The 12,231-nt window shown below is 55.7% G+C and overlaps 2 long non-coding RNA genes across 2 annotated transcripts; both read left to right on the forward strand.

The window, feature by feature from the left end:
* The first annotated feature begins 6,620 nt into the window (after positions 1-6,620).
* LOC142288961 (uncharacterized) lies at positions 6,621-8,794 on the forward strand. The gene is made up of 3 exons (XR_012749538.1): positions 6,621-6,659; positions 7,105-7,152; positions 8,755-8,794. It is a non-coding gene; the product is annotated as an uncharacterized LOC142288961 (long non-coding RNA).
* A 74-nt stretch (positions 8,795-8,868) lies between these two features.
* Positions 8,869-10,337, forward strand: LOC142288959 (uncharacterized). The gene is made up of 4 exons (XR_012749537.1): positions 8,869-9,053; positions 9,605-9,708; positions 10,099-10,177; positions 10,283-10,337. It is a non-coding gene; the product is annotated as an uncharacterized LOC142288959 (long non-coding RNA).
* Positions 10,338-12,231: the final 1,894 nt, after the last annotated feature.

Raw genomic sequence — 12,231 nt, forward strand, 5'->3', positions numbered from 1 at the left:
CAGCCTGTTTGTGCTCTCTTCAGTTGTGCAGCGCGGCCTCCACTTCTCTCTACTCTGGTTACAGCCTGTTTGTGCTCTCCTCAGTTGTGCAGCGCGGCCTTCACTTCTCTCTACTCTGGTTACAGCCTGTTTGTGCTCTCCTCAGTTGAGCAGCGCGACCTCCACTTCCCTCTACTCTGGTTACAGCCTGTTTGTGCTCTCCTCAGTTGTGCAGCGTGGCCTCCACTTCTCTCTACTCTGGTTACAGCCTGTTTGTGCTCTCTTCAGTTGTGCAGCGCAGCCTCCACTTCTCTCTACTCTGGTTACAGCCTGTTTGTGCTCTCCTCAGTTGTGCCGCGCGGCCTCCACTTCTCTCTACTCTGGTTACAGCCTGTTTGTGCTCTCCTCAGTTGTGCAGCGCGGCCTCCACTTCCCTCTACTCTGGTTACAGCCTGTTTGTGCTCTCCTCAGTTGTGCAGCGTGGCCTCCACTTCTCTCTACTCTGGTTACAGCCTGTTTGTGCTCTCCCCAGTTGTGCAGCGCGGCCTCCACTTCTCTCTACTCTGGTTACAGCCTGTTTGTGCTCTCCTCAGTTGTGCAGCGCGGCCTCCACTTCTCTCTACTCTGGTTACAGCCTGTTTGTGCTCTCCTTAGTTGTGCAGCGCGGCCTCCACTTCGCTCTACTCTGGTTACAGCCTGTTTGTGCTCTCCTCAGTTGTGCAGCGCGGCCTCCACTTCTCTCTACTCTGGTTACAGCCTGTTTGTGCTCTCCTCAGTTGTGCAGCGCGGCCTCCACTTCTCTCTACTCTGGTTACAGCCTGTTTGTGCTCTCCTCAGTTGTGCAGCGCGGCCTCCACTTCTCTCTACTCTGGTTACAGCCTGTTTGTGCTCTCCTCAGTTGTGCAGCGCGGCCTCCACTTCTCTCTACTCTGGTTACAGCGTGTTTGTGCTCTCCTCTGAAGGGAGTAGTACACACCGTGGTAGGAAATCTTCAGTTTCTTGGCAATTTCTCACATGGAATATCCTTCATTTCTAAGAATAGACTGTCGAGTGTCACAGGAAAGTTCTCTTTTTCTGGCCATTTTGAGAGTTTAATGGAACCAACAAATGTAATGCTCCAGATTCTCCACTAGCTCAAAGGAAGGTCAGTTTTATAGCTTCTCTAATCAGCAAAACTGTTTTCAGCTGTGCTAACATACCTGCACAAGGGTTTTCAAGGTATTTCTACACATCCATTAGCCTTCTAACACAGCAAACACAATGTAGCATTAGACACTGGAGTGGTGGTTGTTGGAAATGGGCCTCTATACAGCTATGTAGATATTGCATTACACACCAGACGTCTGCAGCGAGAATAGTCATTTACCACATAACAATGTATAGAGGGGAGTTCTGTGTAATGTAATGGGAGCTGCATTGAAAAAAATAAGGAAATACCAAAGTGACCCTAAAGTTTTGAACTGTAGTGTATATACAGCTGAGGTGTGTGTATAATGTGCGTGTGTGTTCTCTAATTCTCATCTCCAGTGTATATAGGGGCAGTTTGTGTATATATAATATATTATTGTCATGAACAGCCGGGGGGGTCACTCAGAAATCCCCCGCGCTGGCCACCAATGTCACGATCGGGGGGTAACCAGCAGGAGTCACCCCTCCTTTATACCTCCCGACCGACAGACAGAGCACGTGACGCGCTCTCTAGCGCCCCTCTTATAGTCAGGCCAATTATGGAATTGCCCGACAATAAGCAAGGAGGCCGCTATACTACTTATGCCGATTATTGAAGGGTCCCCGGTGAGAGTAGGGTATATATTCCCCCGACCTCCGCGGGCGGAATATATAAAATCTCCCCGAATCTCACTGGCCTCCCCACAATAATCCTTGGCACAAACTCGCTGCCACCAACCGCTTCACGGTAACTATTAGCCGAACACACAGACGTGGGGTTCAAGATCGAGATAACAGAACAGCCCAAGATTAATTATATAATTTAATCGGCCGAAGCCACACTAGAAACTACAATATATACAATAGGGAATCTACAGAATATACATGTCAGAGTACAGTTACAGATAAAGCATGGGTTACAAACAGGCATACACAGTTCCAGCAGTTACCTTGTGCGTCTGGCCACAGGGGGGCGCTGTAGGCCAGGTTTCTAGGATCCTTCCCACAGATGTTTCCTACACGTGACCCCCGGCGAAAGAACCCTGGAAAATGGCTGAATTGGGGTCATCAACCTGGGCAAATCCAGGTCCCCTCCTACCTTCGTGACCTCACAGGGAAGCACTGCCACTCCCCCCGCTTTGAGTCAGAATTATCCAGAAAGGGGATATTGGCCATAACTTTGCCTGGGAGCGTCGTAGGCAGACGCCAATGCTCTCATTGTGACCGTTATGAATTTAGCTGCAAAACGAGAGGACTCATGACCTGTCTGCCAGTTCCCCACCGGCCGATATCACGCCTGGGGTACTTCCCAAGCTCCCACTCCCATAAAAAAGGTGCGCCAGCATCGTCCGCATGCGGAGACACCATTTTTATGGTTGCCATATTTATCGGAAATATGGCTTGCGAGATATTAACCATATTTTACTGGAGTCGTTCTGTCTGGATACTTCCACGCTTGGTAATTAGATAGCAGCCCCTACCACAGGGTCACGGCAGGGAGTCATCCTGTGTCCACTGTTCCCAGCTCATCTAATCTCCATATCACAGGAGATGGCCATGGGATGTGTTGCTGGGATGTATGGGGAGATAAGTTATGCACACCAGTGACTATGTAAGGGGAATACATGGAATAGCAGAAACTGCTGTGTGAATACTGACTTGAAAAATCCAATAGCTATATGTAAGAGTGAAAATGTGAAAAATGGAATCTGCATTACTGCCATGAACATATGAATCAAGAGAAATTTAGCTACTGAATTGATCAATGCAATAGAGCCCCAACACTACGCCAAAGTATTTCTCTACGTTGGGGTCCCTAGCTTGTGTGTGTCCTCTCATGCAGTTAAAAAACTTACTGTGTATGGGACGCTGAGACCCAGGCTATATATACGATGTGGATTGGCAATAGGTGTGTATGGGAAGCTGAGACCCAGGCTATATATACGATGTGGATTGGCAATAGGTGTGTATGGGAAGCTGAGACCCAGGCTATATATACGATGTGGATTGGCAATAGGTGTGTATGGGAAGCTGAGACCCAGGCTATATATACGATGTGGATTGGCAATAGGTGTGTATGGGAAGCTGAGACCCAGGCTATATATACGATGTGGATTGGCAATAGGTGTGTATGGGGAGGGTTCACAAACGAAAAACTACTAACAATAAGGAATAACGTTTGGAACACCATTCTAAGTCTGAACTGGGTGCAAAAACCTAAAAACCTTCTGCTATTCCATGTATTCCCCTTCCATAGTCACTGGTGTGCATACCTTATCTCCCCATAGTGATGTTTTTTTAGGTTTTTTGCACCCAGTTCAGACTTAGAATGGTGTTCCAAACGTTATTCCTTAATGTTAGTAGTTTTTCGTTTGTGAACCCTCCCCATACACACCTATTGCCAATCCACATTATACGCATATATAGCCTGGGTCTCAGCGTCCCATACACGGTAAGTTTTTTAACTGCATGAGAGGACACACACAAGCTAGGGACCCCAACGTAGAGAAATACTTTGGCGTAGTGTTGGGGCTCTATTGCATTGATCAATTCAGTAGCTAAATTTCTCTTGATTCATATGTTCATGGCAGTAATGCAGATTCCATTTTTCACATTTTCACTCTTACATATAGCTATTGGATTTTTCAAGTCAGTATTCACACAGCAGTTTCTGCTATTCCATGTATTCCCCTTCCATAGTCACTGGTGTGCATACCTTATCTCCCCATAGAGATGTTTTTTAGGTTTTTGCACCCAGTTCAGACTTAGAATGGAGTTCCAAACGTTATTCCTTATTTGTGTTGCTGGGATGTGACACCTTCCCAGATGCTGGACATTGAGAACAAGAAGGGAGGGGGGCACTGCCAGGGAGTGATGAGCGATTATGACTGGAAATCATAATTCCTCTTCATATCCCAGGATTTTCCTCATATATATATAATATATGGGATCACCTGAGGGCGAGGTCTGGTGGATCCGGTGGATCCAGTATTACATCAGGAGAGTGAGAGGTTATTAGTGTAACCCAGAGGCTGAGGAAAGACCCCCACACCCCCATAATAACAGCTCCATCCGCAGCCCCCCATAATAACAGCTCCATCCGCAGCCCCCCCATAATAACAGCTCCATCCGCAGCCCCCCATAATAACAGCTCCATCCGCAGCCCCCCCATAATAACAGTTCCATCCGCAGCCCCCCATAATAACAGCTCCACCCACACCCCCCATAATAACAGCTCCATCCGCAGCCCCCCCCATAATAACAGCTCCATCCGCAGCCCCCCATAATAACAGCTCCATCCGCAGCCCCCCATAATAACAGCTCCACCCACACCCCCCATAATAACAGCTCCATCCGCAGCCCCCCCATAATAACAGCTCCATCCGCAGCCCCCCATAATAACAGCTCCATCCGCAGCCCCCCATAATAACAGCTCCATCCGCAGCCCCCCCATAATAACAGCTCCATCCGCAGCCCCCCATAATAACAGCTCCACCCACACCCCCCATAATAACAGCTCCATCCGCAGCCCCCCCATAATAACAGCTCCATCCGCAGCCCCCCCATAATAACAGCTCCATCCGCAGCCCCCCATAATAACAGCTCCACCCACACCCCCCATAATAACAGCTCCATCCGCAGCCCCCCCATAATAACAGCTCCATCCGCAGCCCCCCATAATAACAGCTCCATCCGCAGCCCCCCATAATAACAGCTCCATCCGCAGCCCCCCATAATAACAGCTCCATCCGCAGCCCCCCATAATAACAGCTCCATCCGCAGCCCCCCCATAATAACAGCTCCATCCGCAGCCCCCCATAATAACAGCTCCATCCGCAGCCCCCCATAATAACAGCTCCATCCGCAGCCCCCCATAATAACAGCTCCATCCGCAGCCCCCCATAATAACAGCTCCATGTTGTTGTGGGGTCCCCTGTAATTATTATTGGGGGACCCCGGCAGGGAGGATCCGGCACCTCTGGTTTTCCCAGCTGGGTGCGGTGTCCACTGCGTCCTGTGATTACGGCCGGGCTGTGACATCACTGCGGGATAATTATACCTAAGGCTACTTTCACACATCCGGTTTTAGCAGTGCGGCTCAATCCGGCTGTGAAAACTATGCAACGGATGCGGCGAAAACACCACATCCTTTGCATAAGTTTTTACATGCGGCCCGTCTGTTTTTTTCCGGTTGCGGCATGCCACTGAGCATGCGCAGTGGAAAAAAACGCATGCGGCGACCGGATGCGTTTTTTTTCCGCATCGCGCCGCATCCAGCCTCCATAGGTATGCATTGAAAAATGCGCCGCAGCGGCCGGATGCGGCGCGATGCGGTGTTTTTTGCCGGAGCAAAAAACGTTGCAGGGGACGTTCGATCCGGCCGCCGCATCGGCTAAATCTGCCGCATGCGGCCAAAACCGGACCGAACGCAAGCCCCTGCGGCACAATACGGCACTAATGTAAGTCTATGCAAAAAAACCCGCCACCGGCGTTACAAAAGCCGGTGGCGGTTTTTCTGCAGAACGCCGTATTGTGCCGCACAGCAAAAATCCGGATGTGTGAAAGCACCCTAAGCGGTCGGCACATGGGAGAGAGCAGACAGACTGCAAGAGGGCCCCAGGGGCCACAGCAACGTCCTGCACATAGTGAGTGGGGGGGCCCCGGGACTGGAGCAGGCGGTGATTGGGGGGCCCTGGGACTGGAGCAGGCAGCAGGGCCTGTATGTGCCCCCCGGGTGGGGTGCAGCCTCCCGGAGCCTCCGCTTACAGCCGGCAGAGGGAGTTCTAGACTCGGGGCTGATGTGTTCGGCCTCCAGTGACATCAGTGACATGGAGCCTGCGGCTGTTCCAGAGGTGATATAATGCTCGGCACTGCTGCTGCGCCATCTGCTGGCCCCGCGTGGGCCATATGACCGAGGCTGGGTCCCCTCCTGGGCGGAGGCTGGGTCCCCTCCTGGGCGGAGGCTGGGTCCCCTCCTGGGCGGAGGCTGGGTCCCCTCCTGGGCGGAGGCTGGTTCCCTTCCTGGGCGGAGGCTGGGTCCCCTCCTGGGCGGAGGCTGGGTCCCCTCCTGGGCGGAGGCTGGGTCCCCTCCTGGGCGGAGGCTGGGTCCCCTCCTGGGCGGAGGCTGGGTCCCCTCCTGGGCGGAGGCTGGGTCCCCTCCTGGGCGGAGGCTGGGTCCCCTCCTGGGCGGAGGCTGGGTCCCCTCCTGGGCGGAGGCTGGTTCCCCTCCTGGGCGGAGGCTGGTTCCCCTCCTGGGCGGAGGCTGGTTCCCCTCCTGGGCGGAGGCTGGTTCCCCTCCTGGGCGGAGGCTGGTTCCCCTCCTGGGCGGAGGCTGGTTCCCCTCCTGGGCGGAGGCTGGTTCCCCTCCTGGGCGGAGGCTGGTTCCCCTCCTGGGCGGAGGCTGGGTCCCCTCCTGGGCGGAGGCTGGGTCCTGTGAAGTTTCGATGTTTCTTATATTTTGCATCTTTTTCTTTTAGAATTTGGACTTCCTGGAGATGATTGAGAAAATGCAGGTGAGAGACTGAACCCCGCCTCTGGGGGAAGGGGGTCCCTGCTCTCCCCGGGGGGCTCCCTGCTCTCTCTCTTTCTCTTTCTCTCTCTCTCTCTTCCTCTCTCTTTTTCTTTCTCTTTCTCTTTTTCTCTCTCTTTTTTTTCTCCTTTTTTTTTCTCTGTTTTTCTCTCCTGGGGTTCCCTGCCCTCTCTCTCGGGGTTTGGGGTTCCTCTGGGTGCCTTGCTGCCCTCGCCCTATTACACCCCAGTAATATTGAGTACAGCCTCATTTCCTCGCACTGCACACAGCGGTGATTTGTTACAGTGTGTCAGTGCAGACAGTCTGCAGAGCAGCCGCCTCCTGCCGGCATTGCTGCTGTTTCTCAGCTGAGGGTCTGTTGCAGTGTTACGGTTTTCTTACCTGTGATGTAGCAGGGTTTGTTTGCACTGATTTCTCCTGTGTTTTAGGGCTGCAGAATGGATGAACAGAGGTACTCCCTGCCGCCGCCCTTAAAGGTAAAGTCACCACTGACCAAGGTCTGACCGCAGCTCTGGAGGTGACAGCAGAATAGTGACTGCAGCTCTGGAGGTGACTGGAGGATAAGACCTGATGTAACAGCAGAATAGTGAGTGCAGCTCTGGAGGTGACAGCAGAATGCTGAGTGCAGCTCTGGAGGTGACAGCAGAATGCTGAGTGCAGCTCTGGAGGTGACAGCAGAATGCTGAGTGCAGCTCTGGAGGTGACAGCAGAATACTGAGTGCAGCTCTGGAGGTGACAGCAGAATACTGAGTGCAGCTCTGGAGGTGACAGCAGAATACTGAGTGCAGCTCTGGAGGTGACAGCAGAATACTGAGTGCAGCTCTGGAGGTGACAGCAGAATACTGAGTGCAGCTCTGGAGGTGACAGCAGAATACTGAGTGCAGCTCTGGAGGGGACAGCAGAATACTGAGTGCAGCTCTGGAGGGGACAGCAGAATACTGAGTGCAGCTCTGGAGGGGACAGCAGAATACTGAGTGCAGCTCTGGAGGGGACAGCAGAATAGTGAGTGCAGCTCTGGAGGGGACAGCAGAATAGTGAGTGCAGCTCTGGAGGGGACAGCAGAATAGTGAGTGCAGCTCTGGAGGGGACAGCAGAATAGTGAGTGCAGCTCTGGAGGGGACAGCAGAATAGTGAGTGCAGCTCTGGAGGGGACAGCAGGATAAGACACAATGTAAAAATAGAATAGTGAGTGCAACTGTGGAGGTGACGGCAGAATAGCGAGTGCAGCTCTGGGGGTGACGGCAGAATAGCGAGTGCAGCTCTGGAGGTGACGGCAGAATAGTGAGTGCAGCTCTGGATGTGACTGGAGGATAAGACCTGATGTAACAGCTGAATAGTGAGTGCAACTGTGGAGGTGACGGCAGAATAGTGAGTGCAGCTCTGGGGGTGACGGCAGAATAGCGAGTGCAGCTCTGGGGGTGACGGCAGAATAGCGAGTGCAGCTCTAGAGGTGACGGCAGAATAGTGAGTGCAGCTCTGGATGTGACTGGAGGATAAGACCTGATGTAACAGCTGAATAGTGAGTGCAACTGTGGAGGTGACGGCAGAATAGCGAGTGCAGCTCTGGGGGTGACGGCAGAATAGCGAGTGCAGCTCTGGGGGTGACGGCAGAATAGTGAGTGCAGCTCTGGAGGTGACGGCAGAATAGTGAGTGCAGCTCTGGATGTGACTGGAGGATAAGACACAATGTAAAAATAGAATAGTGAGTGCAGCTCTGGATGTGACTGGAGGATAAGACACAATGTAAAAATAGAATAGTGAGTGCAGCTCTGGATGTGACTGGAGGATAAGACACAATGTAAAATAGAATAGTGAGTGCAACTGTGGAGGTGACGGCAGAATAGCGAGTGCAGCTCTGGGGGTGACGGCAGAATAGCGAGTGCAGCTCTGGAGGTGACGGCAGAATAGTGAGTGCAGCTCTGGAGGTGACAGTAGATTAGCGAGTGCAGCTCTGGGGGTGAGTGTAGGATCAGACGCGATGTTCTTTGGGGCAGTGTATGGATGTGATTGGTGGGTGCGGTGTGGCCCCCGCTGCTGTCTCTCGGGGGGCCGCCATGTGACGTCTTCTCTTGTTGTAGACAGAAGAGGATTATATCCCGTATCCCAGCGTCCATGAGTAAGCGCAGGCACAGACGGGCGCTGCTGCGGATCCCCGGGTCCTGGGGTCCCATCCTCTGCTCTCTGCCGGCAGGTGCTGGGGAGGCGCGGGCCGTTCCCCCTCATCCTTCTGCCTCAGTTTGGGGGATATTGGATTGAGGGAACCAATCACGACGTCTCGCTGCTCCCCGACCCAGAGAACAACCAATCACCAAGTTGCAAAGGGAAACTGGAGAGTAACCACACGGCGCGGCTGTACCGCAAGCACTTCCTGGGGAAGGTGAGAGTGCGCACTACCGACACTGCAGCCCAGGGATATATACACGTGCACACTGACACTGTATCCCCGTGGTATATACACGGGCACACAGACACTGCAGCCCCGGGGTATATACACGTGCACACTGACACTGCAGCCCCGGGGTATATACACGGGCACACTGACACTGCATCCCCGGGGTATATACACGGGCACACTGACACTGCAGCCCCTGGGTATATACATGGGCACACTGACACTGCAGCCCCGGGGTATATACACGGGCACACTGACACTGCAGCCCCGGGGTATATACACGGGCACACTGGACACTGCAGCCCCGGGGTATATACACGGGCACACTGACACTGGCAGCCCCGGGGTATATACACGGGCACACTGACACTGCAGCCCCGGGGTATATACACGGGCACACTGACACTGCATCCCCGGGGTATATACACGGGCACACTGACACTGCATCCCCGGGGTATATACACGGGCACACCGACACTGCAGCCCCGGGGTATATACACGTGCACACTGACCCCTGTATACATATATACCCGCAGGAACACTTCACCTATTACTCGCTGGACGCGGCGCTCGGGCATCTGGTCTTCTCTCTGAAGTACGATGTGATCGGGGATCAGGAGCACCTCCGCCTGCTGCTGCGGTCAGTGACCCCCGCACCCGCTGTATCCGGGGGGATGTTGTGATTTTTATTTTTTTTCTCGGGGGAGGGGGGGGGGGGGCTGTTGTGAATTTTTGTTTCTCGGGGGGTGCTGTTTATCGTGGGGTGCTGTCTCTCGGGGGGGGTGCTGTTTTTCGGGGGGTGCTGTTTTTCGGGGGGTGCTGTTTCTCGGGGGGTGCTGTTTCTCGGGGGGTGCTGTTTCTCGGGGGGTGCTGTTTCTCGGGGGTGCTGTTTCTCGTGGGGTGCTGTTTCTCGGGGGGTGCTGTTTCTCGGGGGGTGCTGTTTCTCGGGGGGTGCTGTTTCTCGGGGGGGCTGTTTCTCGGGGGGCTGTTGTGGGTGTCAGCGCCGCTCACAGCTGCCGTCTCCCTGCAGTACGAGGACGCAGACGTTCCATGACGTGATCCCCATCTCCTGCCTCACAGAGTTCCCCAACGTGGTGCAGATGGCGAAGGTACGGATGGTTCGGGGTCCTCTGCCCCATGTTTCCGGGGTCCTCTGCCCCATGTTCCGGGGCTCGCCCCTCCCCCACCTGCAGTCACTTTGCTTTGTCTTGCAGCTGGTTTGTGAAGATGTGAATGTGGATCGATTTCATCCCGTCCTTTACCCAAAGGTGAGCGGTAACCGGAGCCCGCGCCCACGTGATCCTCTGCGTGACACGGGATCCAGCCGTGCCGAGGATGCGGTGTATGTAGGCGGAGGGGCCGGTGCCGAGGATGCGGTGTATGTAGGCGGAGGGGCCGGTGCCGAGGATGCGGTATATGTAGGCGGAGGGGCCGGTGCAGAGGATGCGGTGTATGTAGGCGGAGGGGCCGGTGCAGAGGATGCGGTGTATGTAGGCGGAGGGGCCGGTGCAGAGGATGCGGTGTATGTAGGCGGAGGGGCCGGTGCAGAGGATGCGGTGTATGTAGGCGGAGGGGCCGGTGCAGAGGATGCGGTGTATGTAGGCGGAGGGGCCGGTGCAGAGGATGCGGTGTATGTAGGCGGAGGGGCCGGTGCAGAGGATGCGGTGTATGTAGGCGGAGGGGCCGGTGCAGAGGATGCGGTGTATGTAGGCGGAGGGGCCGGTGCAGAGGATGCGGTGTATGTAGGCGGAGGGGCCGGTGCAGAGGATGCGGTGTATGTAGTGCGGAGGGGCCGGTGCAGAGGATGCGGTGTATGTAGGCGGAGGCGCCGGTGCAGAGGATGCGGTGTATCTAGGCGGAGGGGCCGGTGCAGAGGATGCGGTGTATGTAGGCGGAGGGGCCGGTGCAGAGGATGCGGTGTATGTAGGGCGGAGGGGCCGGTGCAGAGGATGCAGTGTATGTAGGCGGAGGGGCCGGTGCAGAGGATGCGGTGTATGTAGGCGGGGAGGGGGCCGGTGCAGAGGATGCGGTGTATGTAGGCGGAGGGGCCGGTGCAGAGGATGCGGTGTATGTAGGCGGAGGGGGCCGGTGCAGAGGATGCGGTGTAGCTAGGCGGAGGGGCCGGTGCAGAGGATGCGGTGTATGTAGGCGGAGGGGCCGGTGCAGAGGATGCGGTGTATGTAGGCGGAGGGGCCGGTGCAGAGGATGCGGTGTATGTAGGCGGAGGGCCGGTGCAGAGGATGCAGGTGTATGTAGGCGGAGGGGCCGGTGCAGAGGATGCGGTGTATGTAGGCGGAGGGGCCGGTGCAGAGGATGCAGTGTATGTAGGCGGAGGGGCCGGTGCAGAGGATGCGGTGTATGTAGGCGGAGGGGCCGGTGCAGAGGATGCGGTGTATGTAGGCGGAGGGGCCGGTGCAGAGGATGCGGTGTATGTAGGCGGAGGGGCCGGTGCAGAGGATGCGGTGTATGTAGGCGGAGGGGGCCGGTGCAGAGGATGCGGTGTATGTAGGCGGAGGGGCCGGTGCAGAGGATGCGGTGTATGTAGGCGGAGGGGCCGGGTGCAGAGGATGCGGTGTATGTAGGCGGAGGGGCCGGTGCAGAGGATGCGGTGTATGTAGGCGGAGGGGCCGGTGCAGAGGATGCGGTGTATGTAGGCGGAGGGGCCGGTGCAGAGGATGCGGTGTATGTAGGCGGAGGGGCCGGTGCAGAGGATGCGGTGTATGTAGGCGGAGGGGCCGGTGCAGAGGATGCGGTGTATGTAGGCGGAGGCGCCGGTGCAGAGGATGCGGTGTATCGTAGGCGGAGGGGCCGGTGCAGAGGATGCGGTGTATGTAGGCGGAGGGGCCGGTGCAGAGGATGCGGTGTATGTAGGCGGAGGGGCCCAGGTGCAGAGGGATGCAGGTGTATGTAGGCGGAGGGGCCGGTGCAGAGGATGCGGTGTATGTAGGCGGAGGGGCCGGGTGCAGAGGATGCGGTGTATGTAGGCGGAGGGGCAGGTGCAGAGGATGCGGTGTATGTAGGCGGAGGGGCCGGTGCAGAGGATGCGGTGTAGGCGAGGGCGGGAGGGGGGCCGGGGTGTGGCGGAGAGGGAGGTGCGGGATGCGTGTATGTAGGCGGAGGGGCCGGTGCAGAGGATGCGGTGTATGTAGGCGGAGGGGCCGGT

This window comes from Anomaloglossus baeobatrachus, unplaced genomic scaffold (genome assembly GCF_048569485.1).
Source record: "Anomaloglossus baeobatrachus isolate aAnoBae1 unplaced genomic scaffold, aAnoBae1.hap1 Scaffold_878, whole genome shotgun sequence".
Classification (NCBI taxonomy): domain Eukaryota; kingdom Metazoa; phylum Chordata; class Amphibia; order Anura; family Aromobatidae; genus Anomaloglossus; species Anomaloglossus baeobatrachus.